Here is a 12,048-nt window from a genome sequence, read left to right as displayed (position 1 = left end):
AGATTAAACAAACTGAAAATGGTATTTTCATTCATCAAGAAAAGTATGCCAAGGAATTAGTTAAGAAATTTGGTCTTGAAAATGCCAAAACCATGGGAACTCCCATGCACCCGAATTCTAAATTGGATAAGGGAGAAAATGAGAAAGATGTTGATGAGACTAGGTATAGAGGGATGATCGGTTCTCTTATGTACTTAACCTCCTCTAGACCCGACATTGTGCAAAGTGTTGGATTGTGTTCAAGGTTCCAATCCAAACCTAAGGAGTCACATCTTTCTGCGGTTAAAAGGATCATTAGATATGTTCATGGCACATCCAACTTTGGTCTTTGGTATCCTAAGACTGATGATTTTTCTGCAGTTGGTTATTGTGATGCAGATTTTGCTGGTGACAGAGTTGATAGAAGGAGCACTTCTGGTTTATGTTGCTTCCTTGGAAAGTCCTTAAATGTTTGGTCAAGTAAGAAGCAACCAACAGTGGCCTTATCCACTGCAGAGGCTGAGTATATAGCTGCTTCTTCGTGCTGTTCTCAGCTTTTATGGTTAAAAACACAGCTTGCTGATTACAAATTGAATGCTGAAAATATTCCTTTAATGTGTGATAATATGAGTGCCATCAATATTTCTAAAAATCCAGTTTTGCACTCTAGGACTAAGCATATTGAAGTGAAATTTCACTCAATAAGAGAACATGTCCAAAGAGGGGATATTTGTATTCAATTTGTTAAATCAGAAGAGCAATTAGCAGATATTTTTACTAAACCATTAGCTGAAGATAGATTCTGCATGCTTAGGACTTGTCTAGGAATTTTGAGTTATAATTCTTTGTTTGAAAAATGCTGATGTGCTTGCTGGAGAATTTTGTCTCATGAACAGGTATGAGACAATTTTGGGTAGATGATGAATGTTTCCTTCAAAATAGCGTGTTCTGGGCTCATAGCAAGTGAAAAATCAATCTGGGCCAACATCAATTCAGATCTGGGTAGTCCTATATGTTTCACTAATTCAAACCACATCTGGGCCCAATGTGAATGTTACATTCTTACTTGTGTGTTAAAGTTTTCATTAAAAGTTTGTTTATGGCCCGAACAAAGGTTTTGTTTTAATTTTTGACTTTGGTCCAAAATGAATTTCAATTTAATTCTGATTGCCATTCAAAATTTAAAATTAATTTCCTGTTTTAATTTTAAAAATCAAATAAGATCTTCTCTTTTATGAGGTCATGTCTTGTCAAGTCTTTTCAAATGATGATGCAGTTGCATGGTTTTGGAAAATTGCTTTTGGGTACGGTTACCAACACTCTCTCTCTTCCCTCCATAACTTCTCCTCAACCCTTCGGTTTCTTCCCTCTCACACCACTATCTCCTTTCATCAAAAGCATCATTTTAACCAAAATGAGAAAGAAAGTCATTGCAAAAAGGGCTCCTCGTGAGAAGATTTACAAACTACCCACAAAGCCTTCCACTCGCTCTCAAGACCGAACCTTTACCCCTTCTCCTTCTCCTCCTACCTCTCCTCCTCGCTGTGACCCATGGCTCGAACCAAAAATACTCCAAGGTTCCCTGCCTCTGCCAAGCCAACGCCACCACCGAAAGTCACACCATCCAAGCCAGGTTCATCGAAACCGAGTTCATCCAAAGGAAAGCGACCTGCAGCACCAGAACATCCACCTGAGTCCACACAACCAAAATCTAGGTCTGTTCCATCACGTTCTCAAAGAGGTAAAGCTCGAGTTCCTCTCTCATCTGTTAGAGAACCAGAAGTTGATCCTTTTGCTCACAAATCACACTATATGACATCTCACTCTGACTTTAACCCCCATCGTTTCAAATCTGCCATGAACCACGATTTCTATGAGGGAGTTATTAAGTATCGTACTCTATGTCCATCTTTTCTGGCTGATTTACCTGATTTGAAAAAGAAAGGTTTTCCTTTTGTTGAAAACTTGGAATTTTTAGACTGGAATCACCTTTTTGACATCAAAAAACCTGTATATCCTCAGTTGGTCAAAGAATTTTATGCGAACATGACTTATCATGAAGGAAGTGTGCATTCTTATGTTAAGGGCAGAGACATCTATTTAAATAATGAAACTGTCAGTGATGCATTGAAGTATACTGATGTTGGGCCTTGTGCTTACACTTCGGTTAAGTGGGATGAAGGTGTTGGAATTTCTTATCTTGATGCATTGGCTCACATTTGTGAACATGTTTCTTTAATTGATGGCATCACACCCACTCACAAAGCCCTGGGATATGAACGTGCTCAATTACACCGCATTGTCAACCACATTTTGATTCCTCAAAGTGGTTCATATCAAAGGGTTTCTTACACTGACACACTTGTTTTATATGCCCTTATTACAAAAACAGAAATCTCTTTTGCATACTTGATGACTAGATATATGTTTGATTCTGTTCGAAGTACAAAAGATAAAGCACTTCCTTATGGCATGTTTCTAACTTGCATATTTGAGCATTTTGGTGTTGACTTGACCAATGAGAAATATGAAAATAGACATTCATACCTAAAGGGGGGTGGTTCAGTGAAACAGAACAAAGGACCCACTAGATCTGAAAGAGTCGTCCTAGATGATGAAGATGAGGACTGTGTCCCTGAGGATTCTCCTGCTCCTTCCACCGAGGGTACTTCCATTTCCACTGGGAAGAAATCCACTCTGCTGAATGTGGTCAAGGATGTAGCTCAAGAGTTTGTATCTCAATCAAATCACATGATTGCCATGAGCAAGGAACAAAGGAAGCTAGCTAGCAAGCATGAGAACTTTCTGAAGAAATCAAGGGATAGGGTGGCTGTGCTCATGACCTTCATTGATAACCTTAACAATGATGAAGACATTGCCACTGATGTTGAAGAGAGTGATGCCTCGGAAGATGGTTCTGATGCCTAAAATTTGTCTCATGAAGACTGCTACTGCTGCTCTCGTTTTGTCTCATGAATTTTATTTATTCTGCATCTGTTGAACTTTTTTTTGGATGACTGTAATAACTCTAAATACTGCTGCACTTTTGTTGGTTTAGTTAGAACTTTTGAACTACTATCTAACCTTTCCTTGCAGGATTTGCATTGATGTTTTTGTTGATCCTTTGAGTTGTCCACCCTTGATGACAAAAGGGGGAGTAATGATGGGTATTTGTGATGTTGATGATGGGTATTTGTGATGTTGATGCAGCTACTAGTAGTTCTCTCGAATTTTTGTCTAATTGCTGCACTAAAAATTGATCTCACATGATGAATCCTTTTGCTGCTAACATTTAATTAATGTTGGGCTGATTATGTGATGTTGCTCACTTGATATCTCTTAGACAAGATAAATGTGTATAGCTCTTTATTGTGCTTTCTTTAAGTACAATGCATAAACAGGAACAAAGAGGAAAGCATAAATCCAGGGGGAGCTAATCTTGAAAAAGAAAGGGGGAGCAACATAAAAGCAAATGACAAAAATCAAAGGGAGTTTTCTAAACCTAACTCAAACTTATTTCCTTTTGATTATTGCTTAAATCATGTTTGTCATCAAGGGGGAGATTGTTGAGTTAAGAAATTAACCAAAATAATTAGTGATGACAAACATTATTTTTGGCAAAATAAATAATTAGAGTTGTTAAATTAATAAGTACACATTGCTAATTATTTATGCTATGTTGCAGGTCACACTTCATTTTTGGCAGCCCAAGTTGAATGAATAACAAAACAAAGCTAATGGGCTGAATGGAAAGTGTGAATAAAGACAAGCCCAAGTCATTCATATCAAACAAAGAAGCATAGCAAGACACCGGGCCAAAAAGAGAAGAACCCGATCCAAGCTTGAAATTGTTTTCAATTTCTCCCATCTTGCTCCAACCAAGGCAACGTTCCTCTCCTCTCAAATCAAGTCATATCAAGACTTCAGAAAAGTAAGAAAGAGAAAGAGCTTCTTCACCAAACTAATAACCAAAGAAGCAAGAGAGAGAGAATTGAAGCTTGAAGCACAGAAGCTAAAACAGAAATCCCAAGCTAAATCAAGCTTAAGAAAGGTGAATCATATCATCTTGCATGCATCAGATCTTCATCCTTTCTTTCCTACTCTCTGCTCTATCCGAAAATGGCCTTGAAGGGAAATTTGTTCTCTGCCCTATTCTGCTGTGTATCTACGGTCTTAATCAAGACTTGGGGACCAAGTTGGTATTCAAGGGTTCAGATTTGGTTGACCACTGGAAAACAAGTTCGGTTACTTCTTCATGGCTTTCGGTCAAGTTGGAAAAGTCAGAAGCAAAGGTTACTCTTTGATGTTAAAAATGAAAAAGTGAATCTATGAGTTGGTGAAGCTCAAGGCTCAAGGTGTTGACCTTGGATGAAGAACCAAGGAACGTGCATAAAGATAAAAAAGGAGCTTGCTGTTCATTCAAGACAAGGTGAGATAACCAGTAAACTTGAGGTGTTTGTTCTGAGAGAGCTCTTTGAAAAAGTTCAACTAACTGGACAGTGTAACCTAATCAAAGGTGCATTCCGCTAGTATGAAGAACTAAATCAGAGGCTTGCTAATCTGGTTTTTCGCATAGCACAGAGGCTGTTGGTGAAGTCAATCTCCTTCATGTTTTTCTGATTGTAATGTACTTTTCTAAGCTTATCTTTCTGTAATTTCTTGAGAGAAAAGGCAAAGTGAAAAAGCTTAAGAAAAAGCCATGAGTGAAAAGGCTGAGAGATACACTTGAGAGAAAAGCCTAGAGTTATTTTCAGATTTCTTTAGGTTGGTTAAGTGTCTTGTATCTTATTCCTGTTTGGTATCCCTTTCTTAGTTGGGTTAGCACTAAGAGTAAATAGTTAGGTGTTAGCATAGCCAATGACAAGTTAGGTTAGAACTTGAGTGTGAAATTGGTGTATGTAATACTGTTAACTATAGTGAAATTCTTCCATATTTGTGGAGGAGACTGGATGTAGGTTGCATAGCACAAAGCAACCGAACCAGGATATATGCTGGTGCAAGCCTTTTCTTCTCTGTCATGTTCTGTTTTCTGTTATTCATGAGACAAAAATAAATTGTCTCATAAATTTCCGCTGCTGAGTTCAAACAGAAACAAATTTGTAACTTCTTCAAAAAGGTCAAAACAGAAACTAAAAAAGTAGGCATAGATTCAACCCCCCTTCTCTAAGCCTACTACAACCTTCAAAATGTCCCGGTGCACCACACTTGTAGCATAGTTTCATACCCAACCGGCATAGCTTATTCGGATGGTAGTTCCCACACTCCTGACATTTCATATCAGAGGAGTAAGCTCTTGACCGCTTTTCTTCACCATTTCTCTTGAAGTTTTGTCCCCTTGGTCCAAGGTAATTGTCACGTTTCCTATCAATGTTTCGTCCACGAGTGTCCCTTGACGAGACTGCCGTCTTTGCATATTCCTCAACAACTCTCGCCTTGTTCACCAAATCGGAGAAAATTCGAATCTCCAAAGGAGCCACAGCAGTCATGATGTTATCCTTAAAGCCCATTTGATACTTGATGCACTTCCAGCTTTCATAGGTCTCTGGGGAACCCTGACACACCTTAGAGAACCTACAGAGCTCCTCAAATCAGCTAGTATAGTCTGCTACAGTTAAAGAACCTTGCTTCAGCTGCATAAGTTCCATCTCCTTCGCTTCCCTTGTAGATTCAGGAAAGTACTTCTTGTAGAAGGCCGTCTGGAAAGCATTCCAAGAAATGTTAGTATTCTGAAGCTGTCGTAAGCGGCATTCTCTTTGCCACCATAGTTGAACGTCTCCTAGAAGTTGATATACCGCAAACTCTACAAATTGGTTAGCTGGGACATGTTGAGCATGCAACACACGTTCCATAGCTTGGAACCAATTATCCGCCTCAGTATGGTTGTTTGAATCTCTGAAAGTCAGGGAATGAACTTTCAGAAATGAAGCCAAGGTCATTGGAGCACCTCCCAAGTCATTACCGTTTCCGTCTCCATTTCCATTTCCATCCCCAAATTTGTTTCTGTTTCCCGCCGGTTAACCCAATCTCTGCACAGCTTGCAAAGTTGCAACAACATTCGCTTCCATGGTATTAGCCAAGTTGGCCATCGCCGCCATGAACTGGGCATGGTTATCGGTCGGTCGGTCATTCTCAGTTCCTTCCCGTGTACGAGTACGACCTCGTCCGTGAGTAGCCATTAGGGTTTCTGTCTACACCAAACAATCGATATCAAGGTGATCAGTCTTAATATCAAAAGCCTAGTGTTTCAATTATCTCTAAACGGCGCTCACAAATAAGCATGCTATGCATTATCAATGAGATAAACTAAATAGCATCAAAGAAAAAGATACAGAGTATGCATCGAAGCACAATCGGTCCATCCATCAGGCTCACGAGGACGAACCGCTCTAATACCACTAAATGTAACACCCTAATTACCCTAAGCCTTACCTCATGCCGTAAATCAAAGGTAAATCAAAGGTTACGACAATTGTAAGACTTATACACAATTATATATAGAAGGAATAATAATTTTAGAAGCCCGATGAAGAAAATAAACTCAAATACGAATTACAAAGCGCAAACGTTCACACGAAGCCACAAGCGTAAAAGGCAAGATCCACTATGTAAGATAACAAGATATATATAGTTATATACAAGTATAATAATCATAACATACTAGCCACAGCCCAGGTAGTTTAGGCCGACTAGTTAAATACTGACATACAGAGTTTTAAAGGTAAAACAGCTTATACAAAATATCTCTCATGAAGTAAGACTCTATGTCAAATAAAATACAAAAGTGAGAGTTCTAATAAATCAAAAGACTCCAAAATAGGATAAAGGTCCTCTACTCTGTCACCATCAAGCAACTCACCGAGGTGGGTTGCGACCTGCATCTGAAAAATAATAACACAGTATAGAATGAGAACCGGAGGTTCTTAGTATGGTAACAGTACCCAATAATGTAAGATGTAAGACCCCGGGACGCCAGAGGCAATCTTAGAGCTTCATACCAAATAGATATTCAAGCTTAAACGAAATAAATAACTTAAACCATAAACAATAAACAGGATTTTCTAACCTTAAAGGATTTCTAACTAGTACTAGTCACACCGCTGTATCGCACAGCCTTCGCCAACCTAATCTCCGTGCGATCCCATAGCCACCATCTACCCAACCTCTTCAGCACCAGACAAACACAGATAATGCAAGCAAGGAAAACACAGTTAGTACTCATATATATATATATATATATATAACAAATAATTCAAGAAGCAAATAGACAAATTATACAATTAGGCAAACTCAAGTAAGCAAAGCAAGAAAATATATAGAAGATGCATATGATGAATGTCTGTCCTATTAGTTGTGATATCACATGTCGGTTATAGAGCCAAATCCAACACAAAATTTGGTCGGTAACTCCCGAATTAGTCTCTCTGTTGCGCATGTTCAGGAGGAATAATTCCGAGGAATAAGTGCCCTACCACATTCTCCTTTCAGAGGGAAACATTCTGAGGGAGAGTGCCCTACCACCTTCCTTTGGATGCCGCATGATTTCGTGGGTTAGTACCCTACCACCTTGCAACCAGAGAGAAACCCATGCTCAAGAGGAGAAATTCCAAGGGATGAGTGTCCTACCACCTTCTCCTTTCAAAGGGAAACTTTCCGAGGGAGAGTACCCTACCACCTTCCTCTTGAGCGATAATTATGAGTGAGAAGCCGAGCTTCAATCCTCACATCCGAACGTAGGCGGAAGACTGCCACAGCCCCTACGACGGAGAACAATGCATATCATAATCACATTCTCAATATCAGAGATCACTGCTCCTAGCACAAGTCCGTTTATATCCATCTCATAGTCCATAATAATTCATCCTCAATGTCTTAAGTTCATCGTCAAATCCACAATGCCACAATTTTATTATACCAATCGTCTTTACAGCACTCTACCACTTCACTCATCTAAATCACCCTCAGTACTCCAGAAGCTTAAGTTTCTGTCTTCTAAACTTTTGCCAGAAATATCTAGTTAAACTCACTTATAGTAGTCTCTATGTTTAACATTCAAAAACAAGCCAAAAAGTCTTAAATAGGTGTCACAGAGGTTTACAAGCTTTTTGGAAAGGTGAAGCAGTTAAAAACAAGATTTTAATTTGCGAAGCAGGACATGTGCGTACGCACAAGGGTGTGCATGCGCACACCCAAGAAAGATTTCAAATGTGTGCGTATGCAAAGTGGTGTGCGTACGCACAAGTAGTAAAAATTTCAACTCCATTCATCCGCACAAGGCGTGCGAATGCCCTCAACAAAGTGCACCTTCCAAAGTTTGCGTGCGCACAGGTTGCAAACTTTGTTGGCTGTGTGCGCGCACAGGTCGTGCTAGCACTCTCAACAGTAAGCCTTCCCATGTGTGTGCATGTGCACAGGTTCAAAAACTCACAGGGGTGTGCGTGCACACAAGGATGTGCGTGCGCACACAAACTAGAAATCACAAATTCTACAGCATGCACAGAATTTAAAGACCAACTTTATATCCATTTAAAGATTTTTCTATGAACTTTAAATAAAGTGAATTTTAACAAATTTTTGAAAACTGAGACTCAAGTTATGATCCATCAAAGTTCACCAAAAATCTATTTTTACCAAAAACACTAACAACTCAATTTTGCAAGAACTCTCAATTGAAGACCAACTCAAACCCATTTTTAACTATACCAAAACAACCCAACATTCATACCAAACACTCCTTCAACCATTTTATCAATCACATAACCTTCTCAGTCATTAAATCATTTAATACTCACCTCATTCCGACTCTAAATTCAACCTAATATCACATCTAAATTTTTTAACCACCATTCAATATCATCCCCAACCATAAGATTCAAAACCCCAAAATCATCATCAACATATATCATCACACATCATAATCATTTTTCAACAACATCCAAAATCATCATAAAGACTCGTAATTCTCCTCATTCACCAATAACATTTTCACAACTCATTATCAATCATCAACAATACCAACAACTCTCAACAACTATAATAATTCTCAACATTCATCATCAAATCATTAACCTCCCAAACATTTTGCAACAACATTACACATCAATAATTTCTCATACATAGATCCATCACTTACCACCAATCATCATCATAATAATCACCCAACACCTATCTCAACACAACATCAATAATCCATCATCATGCTACATATACTAAAAGTCATCATACATCATATTCATCAACATCCAATTTCAATCCTATCCTATGGTCCACAAGCCTAAGTATCCAGAGATATTACATATTACATAGAGGAGACCGAAACCATACCTTGGCCGATTTCCAACATGCACAAACACTAAAAGTTTGATTCCAACAAGATCAAGAAGCCTCAAGCACCAACACCACCTCCAAGACTCACCAACTATCAAGCCAAACACATATAACTTACAAACATCAAGTTTAGGGTTCACAAAAATAACTAAACACAAGGGTTTAGTAAAATCTTACCTTACTCAATGAGATTAGGGGTAAAATCCAACAATTATCCACCACTAGAGACCACCTAAACAAGCAAAACCACAAAATCTACTCAAAAATCAAACCCAAAAACATAGAACTTCTAGAGATGGAAAGAAGAGATCTTACCAGATTTTCTTAGATAGGAAAGAAGAGCTCAATGAGAGCTTTGCGTGGCCAGAAACGGCTCATCAATCAAAGTTCCGTAGCTCAAGTTATGGTCACCAGAAGGTGGATGTGAATCGTGATCACACCCTCACCTCTCCTCTCTTCTCCAGCTGCGCCCCTTCTTCAAATTGAAGTGGAATGAGCTGAAATGCTCATTAAATGAGCATATATATGTTGGGCCTTGCATCCGGTTTGGGTTCGGTCCAATTCGTTAGCGTTTTTTGTTCGTAAACCTTTAAGATTAATGCCCGATTTTAAATTCTAAATTATTTTTTGTCCTTTCAAAACAATAAATCAATTTTCAAAATCTTATTGTCCAAAATACACAGTACTGGACAAACAAGAGCTGGTACTATTGGCTTAAGTGCTAGTACATATTTTTACAAAAACTTTTCGAAAATGATACATTTTTCAACTCAAAAAAATTTATTGAAATCAAATTTCATCTTTATATTTTCAAATTAAAACTTCTAAATTTTGAATCTACTCCGGGCGCTTAAAATTATTATTTTATTAAAACGGTTATGCCGGTTCTTACAATTAACATCCAAAATTGGCAAGTGCACATCCATTTGCCTAAGTCCACCACCATATTTATAGGGTATCAATTTCTCATGAGCATCATTCCCAGTCTAGATTGACATCCAAATTTTAAACTCCTTTCTCACCATATCTATTCTACTCTAAACTACAGGTGGTAGCCGCCCACATGGTTTGCAAACTTAACCTTATTTTTTGCAATAGTTCTCATTACAAACATCCTAATCTCCTTCAGTAGAGTGATGATAGGTTTCACCTTTGCATCTTTTATATGTGCATTGAAGACCTCGCATGCATTATTGCAAATATTGTCTAGCTTTATACTATGACTAAAGGTTGACTTCGTCCATGGGCCATTAGTTAAGGTAATTTCATGCATCTTCATTGACCTTATTAATCTTGTTCATGTTGGTAGAGAAATCTTGGTGTGTGGTTGATCTTGCACATTTCTATAGTAAGCCCCTGAGCTCCATATCTTTTTACTGCTTATTAAAGTTTTTCCAAAAGTGCCACACACATACTCTGTAGTGGACATCAGGCATGACCTCCTGAGCAGTTGATATTAATCCTTGCACGCATTAAAATGAACAACACAATCACTTTTATCGTGATACAATCTAGTCCCTAACATTTATTTAATGAACCCATAATGATCCCTATCATTCTTTTAATGAATATGAAATATTCCCCCATTTACAAGTCGTAACCTTAATTTGTTCTTTCCCTAAACTACTGAGAACTATTCCTATGCAAATCAGTCCATCCCAAAAATGAATTCAACAGAGAATAGAACACAATAATATGCAAGTTTAATATTCTTTTAAAAGAGATAGAGAATACCTTTTGCATGTTATAACACCTTACCACACAGAGTTTTACGCCTAGGATGTAGATTAGAGGTGGTGAGGCACTACGACCTCTAAAAGTAAAAATACATATATAGTATAGTTGAAAGAATTTTAACTAGGAGACTTGAAAGAGAAGTTAATCAAAATCGAAATAGAATTCGCATCGCCCACACAGAATTTTAAAAAATAGATAACAAGCTCCGAACTCAACCTGGGAAGAAAAGACCGGCCAAAGTATAGATATACATATTTATATAAAACCCAACCATATCTAAAAGACAAAATACAAAACCTGTTTCTTCAAAATCAACCTCTAAGAGGGATAAAGTATAATATAAACAAGGCAGAGAATCTATTTACATATATACATAAACAAAATACATATACTAAGTCCCAAAATAGTTCTTCGCTTCCAAGAGTCTCCAGAATGCTTAGTACGGTGCCTCTCGACCTGCATATGAAAAACAACAATACATGTATGGAATGAGAACTGGTGGTCTCAGTATGGTAAAGGTACCAGAGGCAATCCTAGAACTTTGACACTCAGATTTAAACTTAAGATCCAACTAAACCAGCAATTTAGGTAAAACTATCTAAGGTATTCACGTCCTAAGCTATATTTGACCTAACATTTTACTTTCTGTCTCCTCCAACCCTCCAAAGCATTGGTGGAACTACCCTCAGCGTCACCTCCACCAACATGAGGGGTCTCTCAGTTACAAAAATAAACAAGACAAAAAAGGAAAGAACAGATATAGAAAGCAGTTACAGTAGTTAGAACAATTAGAAATTAAGTATATATAAACATTTAGGCAAACAAAAACAATGCACAACTCAAGTAAAATATACAAATACATATGATGAATGTCTTTCTTACTAGTCGTGAGCTCATGTGTCGGTTATATTGCCAGAATCCCGACACATCGGTAGCTAACCCGAATATGGTCTTTAGGTTGCGCATCCCCAAGAGGAATATAAATGAATGAGAGTGCCTTTCCACCTT

This window comes from Arachis hypogaea, chromosome 1 (genome assembly GCF_003086295.3).
Source record: "Arachis hypogaea cultivar Tifrunner chromosome 1, arahy.Tifrunner.gnm2.J5K5, whole genome shotgun sequence".
NCBI lineage: Eukaryota > Viridiplantae > Streptophyta > Magnoliopsida > Fabales > Fabaceae > Arachis > Arachis hypogaea.
This window is presented reverse-complemented; position numbering follows the sequence as displayed.